We start from the raw sequence: 12,267 nt of genomic DNA on the forward strand, positions 1-12,267 counted from the left end.
AGCGAAGCGATTATTTCGTATCAGAAACAATTTGATGTTTGGCTACCAACCGAACACGATGATGCAAAGGATTTAGGTAGAAAAATTATTGGGAAATTCACTCAGGTGGTGCATATGAGCATCAGAGACGTAATTGCAGATTGATTATGGATGAAGCTGAGCTGGATTTCATAATCGCTGATACCGCACAACGAGGTATATTTTGTACCAGAGAAGATATTTACGTCGCTGATGGAACGAAGCTAGGTACCGTGGTTAATTATCTCGAGGGAGAATCACCGCAGTACGTTCATCTAAGATCATCAATGTTAGCGTATGCGAGTATAAATCTAGTATCGATGATAAATAAATTTCCTGATACCGCGGTCAGAGTAGCTACTGATTCATTCTACATTGACAAAAAATACCTGCCAGAATTAGAAAAACTAACAGGAGATGGTTCATGGGGAACATGGCGAGTAAAGGACGAACATATATTATGGTATTGTGAAGATGCTGATGTATCTGATGATGAAAAATATCACTCAGATAGCGTATCAGAAACATCAACAGCACCATCTGTTTACGATCCCGCTGCGAGATACAAGATGATATACATAAACGGACCGGGCGGATCAGGAAAAACAACAAGAATGATAGAATTATTCAAGAACTCCGATATGATCGTGTTGACGCCGACTCATCGATTAGCACGAGAAATGAAACAGCGAGGTGTAAATTCATGCACGTATCAAAGTTTCTTCAAGTACAACGGTGGTACGTGGAATCCGTCCAGGATGGGAGAAAAATATATAAAGAAAAAAATTATATGGGATGAAATTTGTACAGTATTCGCTGGTACATTGAAAATGTTCTTGGAGTGGTTATCAACAAAAAATACTGCTGTGATAATGTGTGGTGATCACGGTCAACCTAATCCTATTTGTGGTGAATCGCTTCATGAATGGTTGAAAGATTTTGTTGATTATTACGAGGAGGTTGATACTGATTATAGATCACTTGATGTCAGATTAAGTGAAGTTAAGAAACTAATTCGATTAAAATCAAATAAAATTCAATGTAGCGTGATGAGGGAGGTAATTCAGGAAATATCTATGAAAGATTTCCTATCGATGTGGACGCCAAATGATTTGATAGTCGCCAGTAGAAAAATAATCAGAGATGTTCTTCAACAAAAGCTATTCAAGATACATCAGGAAAAATTCCCTCTGATGCCTGTTCCGTTATGTTACAGACCAATCGATACAAGATTACAAAATATCGACGTCGATATACCAGGACGGGGTAAAAAGAATCTTGTGTTAAGTGATATTGTTTTTGTTGATATTAATTTCGTTAATGATATGATAAATGCAGAAAAAATCACCCTGGACGTTAGGATACGCTATGACGATACACTCTTCACAGGGATTAACTATAACTGATACTCGGGTTCGGATTGTGGACGATAACATCGGATGGTCTAATCTAGTGTATTTAGCTGTATCTAGAGTGAGAAAAATATATCAGTTGGGTAGAATTACCTTAGATAGATCGGTTGTTAACGACGAAACGAATGAATACTTGATTAAAAAAAATTATTCGGTTATAAACAAACTGATAAGAAAAATAATCATGAATTTGATCTGGATGTAGATTTTATCTTATCGTTGAAAGAAAAACAAAATAATCACTGCTCCGGTTGTAATTGCATTATGACATGGACGTATCAAAAGAATGATTCAAGAGAATTCACCGTGGACAGAATAAATAACAATCTTGGACATAACAAAAAAAAATGTTACTTTGGCTTGTTTAGAATGTAACAGACGCGGAATTGATTATCTGAGTGACTGAGGCGGTAACTGAGTATCGGTAGGAATTACTTGCAATTCTTCTCGCGTAAAGCCGCGCTGAGGAGCGAAAGCATCAAGTTTGTAGATAGCTGGTCTACCTGATGATCTCGTTGCAGATACTATCTTGTACGTCGTTACACTCCAGATAGGATCAGTTGCTCTTTTTCTGCCTCCCTCAGCCTCGCCGTGTTTATATAAATACCTAACGACGACATCACCAAGCACCGGTCGAATTGAAAAATCTTTTCTGATGATCGGTATAAAATTTTTTTGTATAGCTATTGCTGGTTTCATTTTTATAGCTCTTGTTACATCGTTATTTATTGCTGAGATAACACTCGGTAGCCTAATGACCCAGTCGCTGAATCTTTTATCCTGAATGAATTCTCTCGCGTATTGATATCCAAATAATTTTTCAGCTAATGTTTTGTTAAATCGTTCAGCAATAGCCTGATCGTTGTGAATATTTACCTTTCCGAGTCGTATTGCTACATTTTTTTTGTTCATCAACTGAGTGACAGCGCCGAAGAATTCTCGCCCAGGATCAACCTGTAATAACCTTAGCCATGTTAATGGACCACGATGATATATTCTTTCAAAGGCTACTTCAGTTGCTGTTTTCGTTGCTAGTGGTTCAGCTTCTTTGTATCTGCTAGCGATATCTACAATGGTTAGTACGTATTTGTATGTTTTATCGTTAACGGTGTCGTGTGGTAGAAACATTATATCAGCCTGATGAACTTCATTTGGGACGCTGACATCAAAGTGTGCGTATTCGATTCGTTTGGATGGCGGTAGATATATTTACCAAATTGCTTGTTTAGATAACCACGCAGCAGCTACTGATGGTTTTACTTTAGCGGCCTTCGCTAGTTTTTTGATCGCTGATTTACCTTTCCAAAATCCAGCAGGAGAATAATAAATTTCTTCCATATAATACTAACCAACACCAAAAGCTAATTTACCTTTCATCGCAGCCGTTATCGCCCAGCTGGCTAATCTTTCTTTGATGGTCTTGTTTTTTATTGAATCTATCGCATGAATTAATTTAATGTCAGCTAGATACCGTTGTTGTAGATCCTTGCTTCGATATGCAAGATCGTGAATATAACACGCTCGATCAATTGCGTTTACAGGATCTTCACCAGGATTCGGTTGATCTTGATTATTTAGTCTGAGATCGAGTCGTGTTCCTGATCCACAGTAGCTGTATCCAGGTAAGTGTTTTTCTCCGGGGTATTTGGACCAAAAGAATCCTGGCAGCGATGACAATCCTGATGCGATATCACTTCCTTATTTTATCGCTTTTTCACCCGATGAAGTAAATCTAAATTTCTTTGTGCCACATATTTCGCATTTGCCAGTAACGGCCGATCTATTATTTTTTGTAACGACATTCGCTAGATCCACAGTTGGTGTTCGCGTTCTACACCGCACACAATATAAATTCATAGTATAATTATATCATGAATGTAATTGATTTTTCAGCTACAAAAAGATCTGTACCTGTGAAACATCATGCTGCACTACCTAATTCGATCAGAATGATCATAATAGGACCATCTGGGTCAGGGAAAACACAATTATTGTTGAATCTGATTATGAGATGGTTGAAATGGGATAAATTATATTTGGTTGCACCATCTGTGGATGATCAGAGATGCTATCAGGTATTAAAAGAATTTAATGAAAATGCGGCGTTGCTGAATAACGGCGAGAATATAATTGATTTTATCACCGATATCGAAGAAGCACCATCAGTAGATGTTCTAGATGGTTCAATAAACAATCCTGTTGTTTACGATGATGTCATGCTAGATAAACAAACTAATCCTGCTAGAATCTTTTCACGCGGACGACATAAGAACACCGACGTCATTTATGTGACTCAGAGATATACACAAATTCCAAAGGTAATCAGAGATAATTGCAATATGTTGGCGATCTTCAACGGAGTGGATACACATACGTTAAGAAATATTCATCAGACTTGGTGTAGCGGCGATATGGATATAAACAAATTCAAAAATTTCTTTGGCCGAGCGCAATCTACACCGTATGGATTCGTTACAGTGAATTTATGTGATCCACGAACCAGATATCGAGTCGGTCTAGATAGAATATTTTAACGAATCTGAATTCTAAATTCCATTTAAATACGACAGCAGCTGGGAGGGCGACTCCGTATGGTCGGTCGTCAAAATGTAATCAAAAAACAAAAAAAAATCATGAACATATTATTCTGCAGCTAGATCTTCGAACGAAATGTTTATTCTCGGATTGAGGATCAATAACGATGTAACTCTTTCAGGAAGCATCTATTCGGTAAATAGAATCTTTCTCCGGATTAGATTTCCGTGGAGATTTTTTTGGTCCGTCGAAATCCTTGGTCTGTTCGCCCTCCCTGCTGCTGGACGCCACTCAAAACCCACACGCCAATACACTCGTGGATTTCAAACCCACCACCCCTGATTTATTGCGATTTAGTACCCATTTATTTCACCACTGGTGTTCAGACGGAGGATATGACCTCTACACGTCCCCGTCGTAGACTTAACTTAAAAAGGTCCATAAAAACATGACGTCCCTTGAGTCTCATCTTTCTGTCAAATTGATTCGTGCCTTGTAAAGCATCAGTCGTGAAAAAATCTAATAATTCGTGATCGTGTCTTAGAAACCAGTCTCAAGGAAATTTTATGATGGTTTATGGCGACAGCACGTCAATTAATGCAAGGCATCATTCACATTCCTCATCAAACCAAATGCGTGTTTTGACAGAAACAAAGTAGCCTTGACTCAACTGGCCGATCGCCGAATCGACACTCAAAAAAAAAAACAAATCATTTTGAAACCTGTAGGGAGCGGTTCTCTAGGAGGTGTCATCATTCGTTGACTCTTAAAATGGAATCCTAATGCCCCCAAAGTCCTTCACAAGAAAAAAGCCACTAGCAAAAAAGCAAAATGAAGTACCAAGAAGAAAAAGAGCAGTGGTGTCAAGAACAGGTCACAGCCCCAGAAACAGAAAAGCCCCCAGGAAAAAGCTTTTATCCGGAAGACAGACACTTCGGCCAGGACGCAACCTTACATTCGCAAACCACGACCTGCAGCGACGGTGACCGCGTCTCCAGCATCCCCCACCCCAAAAAATTAAAGGAAATGAAAAGTATTTTCATCACGGCTATTTCGACGTTGTGACAGACAAGTGAACCTATTTACAGTTTTTACCACAGTATTATTCTATTAAGATATTTAAAACGCAGAAATAATGGAGGAACTCCCAAAGGACTATATATAAATAATTTCCTACTTTCGGAAAACTTCATAAATATACTCCTTTTTTTTCTTTCAAAGTATCTCCTTAAGCCATGTAATGATGTTTTAAAATGCACTCATTTTAATAAATGTATGGAGTTGCATGTATTTGAAGTGGCATACAGATTTTCTAGGATTTACCATTACTTAAGAATCGCTCTTATATGATAGTTTGAAAACTGTAAGCTAGGACGCAATTCAGTATAACACATGACCCTAGGAAATGGGTTCTTGATCCTTCTTTTCGGAACATTTGTAAAATTTTTATGACTCGGCTAGTGTTCGCACCCTCAACCTTCTGCATCCAACGCGGACGCTTTATCCGGAAAAGATACAATTAAGGAAATGAAATTCAATAAAATGCGCACCACATGTAAAGAAATTTACGATATAAATGTATACAATTGATTGTAGACGGCAAACATTACAATGATTTCAGATTACTCGAATATAAAATTATCCGTAGTACAAACATTTAACTCTGCCTTAAAGAATGGAAGTGTAGTATGGTATTCAAATTAAAAACCAAAATTAAGGTGGCATTTTTCTAAAGTTGATTTTGAAGGCGACGAGAATATTCGGTAAAAATGTATGCACTCATGAAATGAAAATGATATGATAATTCGTTAACGTTTGAGAACCAGCGAAAGACAGTGACATTAGGGAAGCGACCTTAGATAAATACTAGCTCTCCATAGAAGAAGGATGACTCAATAAACGCTAAAAGGTATTAAAAAGTTCAAATTTGTTAATTGTTTTGGAACATAATATATTTGTAGATAGATTTACGATAAAAATATAAACAGTTCATTATAAAATAACATAGTGATATATATCTAGTACGGTACACACATTTATATCAATGAGGAAAGCTAAAAAAGGACATAAAAAAGTGTCACAGGTCAATACAGGGACTGGACAAATGGAAAACCTTAAGAGGTCGAACAAATTAAATATAAATTCAGTGTTAAAGATTACAAGCTTGTTCGTGTAATTATGTACAAGCTTCAATGTGTTGAAAATCACATATATGCTTAGTCTATTGGCAGGACATTTAAAATTCTTTCAAACGTCTCTTAAAGAAGAATGTAGTTATCTTAACTATAGTATACGTATGAAGAGTTTGTAAATTAGAGAACATGACATTACATGAATTAATTGGACCTTGCATTCAAGCCATAAAAATACTTCTGCACATTATCAATTGATTAAAATTAATGCATTGAATTAGTTAAGCCCGCAATTACAATTTGACAATAACATTTTCAGCGCTGACTAAAATTTTGGCATAAAAGCGGTTATACATTTTAATAATATTGGTTTTAAAACATGTATTATATTAGTTTTATACGTCAAAATCTGAGAGTTATTAATCTATGGACATACACAGCGTACAGTGGAACGTGATATTTTGCTTATAGATCTACACAACTGGACTGTTTGAATGACATGATCCGGCTGTATAATTAGGTGAATGCATTAAATAAACGTTGAGTCAAATCAGTGCTATAAGGTGGAACACATATATCTGATGAAAATGGACATAAACAAAGAGTATATATATATATATATATATATATATATATATATATATATATATATATATATATATATATATATATATTGATAAAGATTTAAAACATTCTGATTAGAGAAGCATCAAGGGAAGACTTCAAAACAAAATAATGGATCGCTAATCATTTAAACTAAAGTTTTGGGGACCCTAGACGTGCTGTTGTTTCAAAGCATAAGTATGACTTTGGAGCATGAAATATTGTATGCTAGAAACGTTGCAGCTTTGAAATACATCGTATGACAGAATGAACATGCAGGCTTGAATTACGAATTACTTCTGTCAGGAAGAAAGCAATATACTTGCAGATGATTGTTTAGCAAAGTCACATGGAAGAATCACACAATCTTGAAATGTCTATTTGAAACGCACATCTATCTATCTATATATCTATCTATCTATCTACCTATCTATCTATATATCTATCTAATCTTATCTATCTTATCTAATCTTATCTATCTATCTAATCTAATCTAATCTATCTAATCTAATATAATCTAATCTAATCTAATCTCTCTTATCTAATCTAATCTGGCACTACGTGGTTTTGTTCACAAATTTCGCGCATTAATATGAATATGTTAATGTGGACAATGAAGTGACCTGTCGAAGCCTCAGTACACTGGATTTTGGTATAAAAAAGTACAAGCAGAAAAAGGTTTGATTTTAATTGCCGTATTTTCACTCTTAATCAAGGAAGATAATATCTCATACTAATATCATTTAACATTCATCAGTTCTAATTTGGAAAACGTGCTATGATAGCAAAGGTACGATGCTGTGCGGTACAATACTGGGTACACAATTCTAACTAAGCGTGTAGTGACGGTGAGGAGAGTTTTTGTTCATGACGGTCTTGGAAATTTATATTCTGTCCTGGAAATATGGCAAATGTTGCTTTTTCTAGTGCAATGATACGCTACATGAAAATCACAACAAAAGGAAGATTAGCAAATAAGGTAGAATACTATATCTCATGAGTGAGAATACAAACATTACAAAGCATTGCAGGATTATGTAGCAGAGAAAAAGGTAAAATTGAACTATGCAACAGGTGGCGACATTTTTCTTCCCGCCATGTGTCACGATTTTGAAAAATCAATTATCGACAGATATAAGATAAAACATTACAGAAGGCCAACGACTTGTTTAAATACCCAATTTAAAGCCAACAATCTTCTTTCTGCAAATCTACCAGGGTGTAAATATGTAAATCATAAAGCTGAAAAGAAACCTCTAACACGATTGTTACAGTTATATAGATATGAATGATGACGATTACCATCATGAGGATACTTATTCGACACGCATTACTGGGAGAGAAGAGTTCGTAATTTACATGTATGTCTTGATTATAAATGGTTATTTAGAAACGCTAGAAACAACATCTGACTATGAAATAAAGAAACAATCACTGATTTTTATACCGATGATTTCTTCCTTTTAGGAATCATTCCTAATTGCGTCCTCCCCACATGTGCAGAACAAATTCACCAGCACTGTTCAGTTTAAATAAATGTTATTCCCTCTAATAATGTTTTATATAACAATTAGAACCTAATACATTCACAGGTAATATGACTTAATAAACAATTTACCATTAATAATAATAATAATAATGATAATAATAATATTAATAATAATAATAATGATAATAATAATGATAATAATAATAATAATAATAATAATAATAAATTCAATTTTACTAGTGTACTCAATAATCAGTACACTGTAATCCGAAATTTCTCGCGCGCTAGTTTATGGTGGTGATCATCCGTTATTCTTCCAGCTTGGTAAAGGATGCAGTGACTAATCAATGCGTACCTCTTTTTCCGTGTGTAAAATATGTGTGATCGGGTGAAAAAATGTTTATAATACATATCTTTGGAAAGAGTATTTACTCCAGTGTGTTTCAAGAAGTCTTACTTAGCTTAGAATTGTCCTAAGAAGTTCTTTGGAAAGAGTAATTACTCCAGTGTGTTTCAAGAAGTCTTACTGAGCTTAGAATTGTCCTAAGAAGTTCTTTGGAAAGAGTAATTACTCCAGTGTGTTTCAAGAAGTCTTACTGAGCTTAGAATTGTCCTAAGAAGTTGCAAGTTTAAGAGTTGAATACAAATAATGTTTGCAGCTATCGCCTATCATGGACTTTGAAGAACTTTGGTTAGAACAGCCAAAGTTTGTTAAAAGTATGATGAATTAAAGTTTAATTAAGACAAAGATAATGATGAGGTGAATAAATATGTTAAATGTGATAGAAATGATAATGATCGATATAATAATCACGTTAATAATAATAATAATAATAATAATAATAATAATAATAATAATAATTGTAAGGAAGAACGTATTTTAGCGAATTATAGTAGCAATGTCATTTCATCTTCTATACCGTATGGTCGTAGAAATGTTTTAGTATTCACAATAAATAATATTTAAGACCACTGACCGTTCTCCATCAAAATCACATATAACAAACTTAATTGGATGTACGTCTGCAAAACTATTGGTGAGTAGTTTATGGGGACGATATTGCGACAATGAGCCTTACCATTAAAATACAGAATGGAAAGATATAGCCACAAGAGGAACTTTGACATGGGTGGGACTATATAGCGACAATGGGACTTACCATTAAAATACAGAATGGAAAGATATAGCCACAAGAGGAACTTTGACATGGGTGGGACTATATAGCGACAATGGGACTTAACATTAAAATACAGAATGGAAAGATATAGCCACAAGAGGAACTTTGACATGGGTGGGACTATATAGCGACAATGGGACTTACCATTAAAATACAGAATGGAAAGATATAGCCACAAGAGGAACTTTGACATGGGTGGGACTATATAGCGACAATGGGACTTAACATTAAAATACAGACTGTGACGATATAGCGTACTTTAACATGGATGCAACGATATAAGGACGATGGGAATTAAGGGGGTACTTGAACATGGACGGGACTGTCTAAGGATAAAATGAAATGGAACAGGATGGGTGGGGTTATATAGAGATAAAGGTGGTATAGGACAAGAACAATATAGACATAGTCAGTCATGGATACATTTACAAACAGACAACTATAGCATAGAAGAATAAAAATTGGGCATTAGAGAAAAGACATCTTTTAAAGACCATGGAGTGGCCCTCAGAAGGGCCTTTGGGATTTTGTAACATCTTATCTTCCTCAAACTTCAGCTGACATCTGGACCGTAAGACTCGCTTTAGACAGCTTTGCCTTTTCACATAGGTCCAAATGGCCGAACTAATCTTGGTTCAAGAGTAAACATCTGTGAGACGTGTTGTGTACGAGTTGGTGACTAAACAATTTGGATTCGCCACTGGAGTACGGTAAGTTCTGTGCAAAAAGGACATTAATGGGTATGAAAGCTTGCTGCCATGTCATGACTTGTATCAGTAGAGATACAACAGATTCCGTTGAAGGAAATCAATGACACTATTCAGACTGTGGATGATTACCGACACTTTTCACAAGAACTGTGTCCTTTGAGTTGAGGACTTTGTATCGTGTGCGTGTTAGTGACTTCCGTTCTGGGGATTCGTTTATCAGATGATTCCTTGTGGACTATTTATGAAAATTACCTACCACAAAAACATGATAGTGTTTCCTTTAAATACCAAAGAGAAGTTCACTATGTTAAAAGCTTTCATCTACAAAGTTCTCGACCTATGTTTGAAGAAATGTTTCTTAGTGAAATGTTATAGACTCCGGATGCTAACTTAAGATGTGTGTATAGCCTGTTGGTTACAATCTCACTGGAAAGATGTACGTGACTGGAAACGTTATGGTTTCGATGCTTGGACAAAAGAAGTGGTTTATATTGTCAAAGATTTGTTTCATGTATTCCAAACAATAAGTTGACTTAAAACATTCAGTGAAAAAGTGACCTTTAAACCCATGTTCGCCACAGCGCCAGAAGAAGAAGAACCCGACACCAAGGAAAACCACCACAGCACTGGCATTGACATTGATACCCACTAAATGCCATTCCTGGAGGACACGTGTGAGCCTGTGCCTAGTGTAGAGCCTCCAAGAACATTACAAAGTGTCCGTAGGACATTACACCTTCGCCAACAATGTTGTACAGTGACTTGTTTTTATTCCACTTGGATAGGTTTGATGTGTATTATGTCGGTTTAATTAACCATTTAGCCCTTATTCATTTTCGTATTTCGTGTCCAATTTTAAATTTTGGAATAAACCTGTCCTGGAAAAGTATATCAACTCTTGTCTTGTCTCGGCTCGCTTAAAATTATAAAGACCTTCGCTATGGCTACCTCTGCTGTCTCTCCTACCTCTTCCTTGACATTCAAAGTCATCGACGAAACATTAGATCGTTGCAGTTGTGAGTCCCTGTATCTTCGCCATCCCTTAACATGTTTATTGCCAGACCCAGCGGTTTAGGCGAAATCGAATTTGTCAACTTTTGACCTGCGAGAAAGTCAATCTAATTTCATTACTTTTGTGGAAGGCATTCCTCGCGAACTCGATGTGATCGTGTCTGACACTAGTTAAACGCATGTGGTCGTCTTCGACGACATGTTGGGTAAAGACGAAGAAGATATTATACCGTGGTTGTCGCGCAAACGGCATCATCGTGTCATTGTGCCAGTGTCATATACATCACCCACAATTTGTTTCAACAAAGTAAATCCCATCGCACCATCAGTCTCAATGCTCATTACGTGGTGTTGTTTAAAAGTCTTAGCGATAAATCGCACGTGCAAGTGTTAGCAAACAGTTAGGAACTCCTTGGCTGACTCATGCGACCGACGATGCCACTCAAACCCCTCACGTATATTTATTCGTCGATTTAAAACCCACTAGCCCCGATTATTTGCGATTTAGAACCCATTTTTTTTACAACTGGTGCCAAGACGAATGGTCGTGTACACGATCCCGTTGGTATGAACAAAACACTATACAAAATCTCTGACACTTCTGTTCGGTCTCACACATCCTCAGAAAGACACCCCTTGTGTATCATCTACCCGTCATATTGATTCGTGCCTTCTACGGCATCAGTCGAGACGAAAATTCACAAATACGTGCTCGTGTTGTACAAGCCGGTCTTAAAATGTCTAGCCATGGCTTACTGTGACAGTACGTCAATTACTTCAAGGTTTCATTAACATCCCTCGTCAAAACACACGCTTTTTTGACAATCACAAAATAGCCTTGACGACTGGCGAATCATCGAATCGACATTCAAATAAAAAAACCAAATCATTTTGAAACCTGGAGGTAGCGTTTCTCAAGGAGGTGCCATCATTTGCTCACTATTAAAATGGGATTAAAATGATTTAGCAGTTACCCCTCAAGAAAAAAGGGCTCCCCGGACCAAACGTTCCCGGAAGAAAAAGTGCGATTGTGTCAACACCAGGGCACGATTCCAGAGAAAGAAATGTCCCAGGACAAATAAAAAAATCAGTTTACACCCTCAAGAGAGGGAAATCTGCCTGGACTCAACCTTACTTTCCCAAACCAGTAGCAGCTTCTTCAACTTCACCTTTGCTGGT

This window comes from Sinohyriopsis cumingii, chromosome 5 (genome assembly GCF_028554795.1).
Source record: "Sinohyriopsis cumingii isolate HCF-2022 chromosome 5, ASM2855479v2, whole genome shotgun sequence".
NCBI lineage: Eukaryota > Metazoa > Mollusca > Bivalvia > Unionida > Unionidae > Sinohyriopsis > Sinohyriopsis cumingii.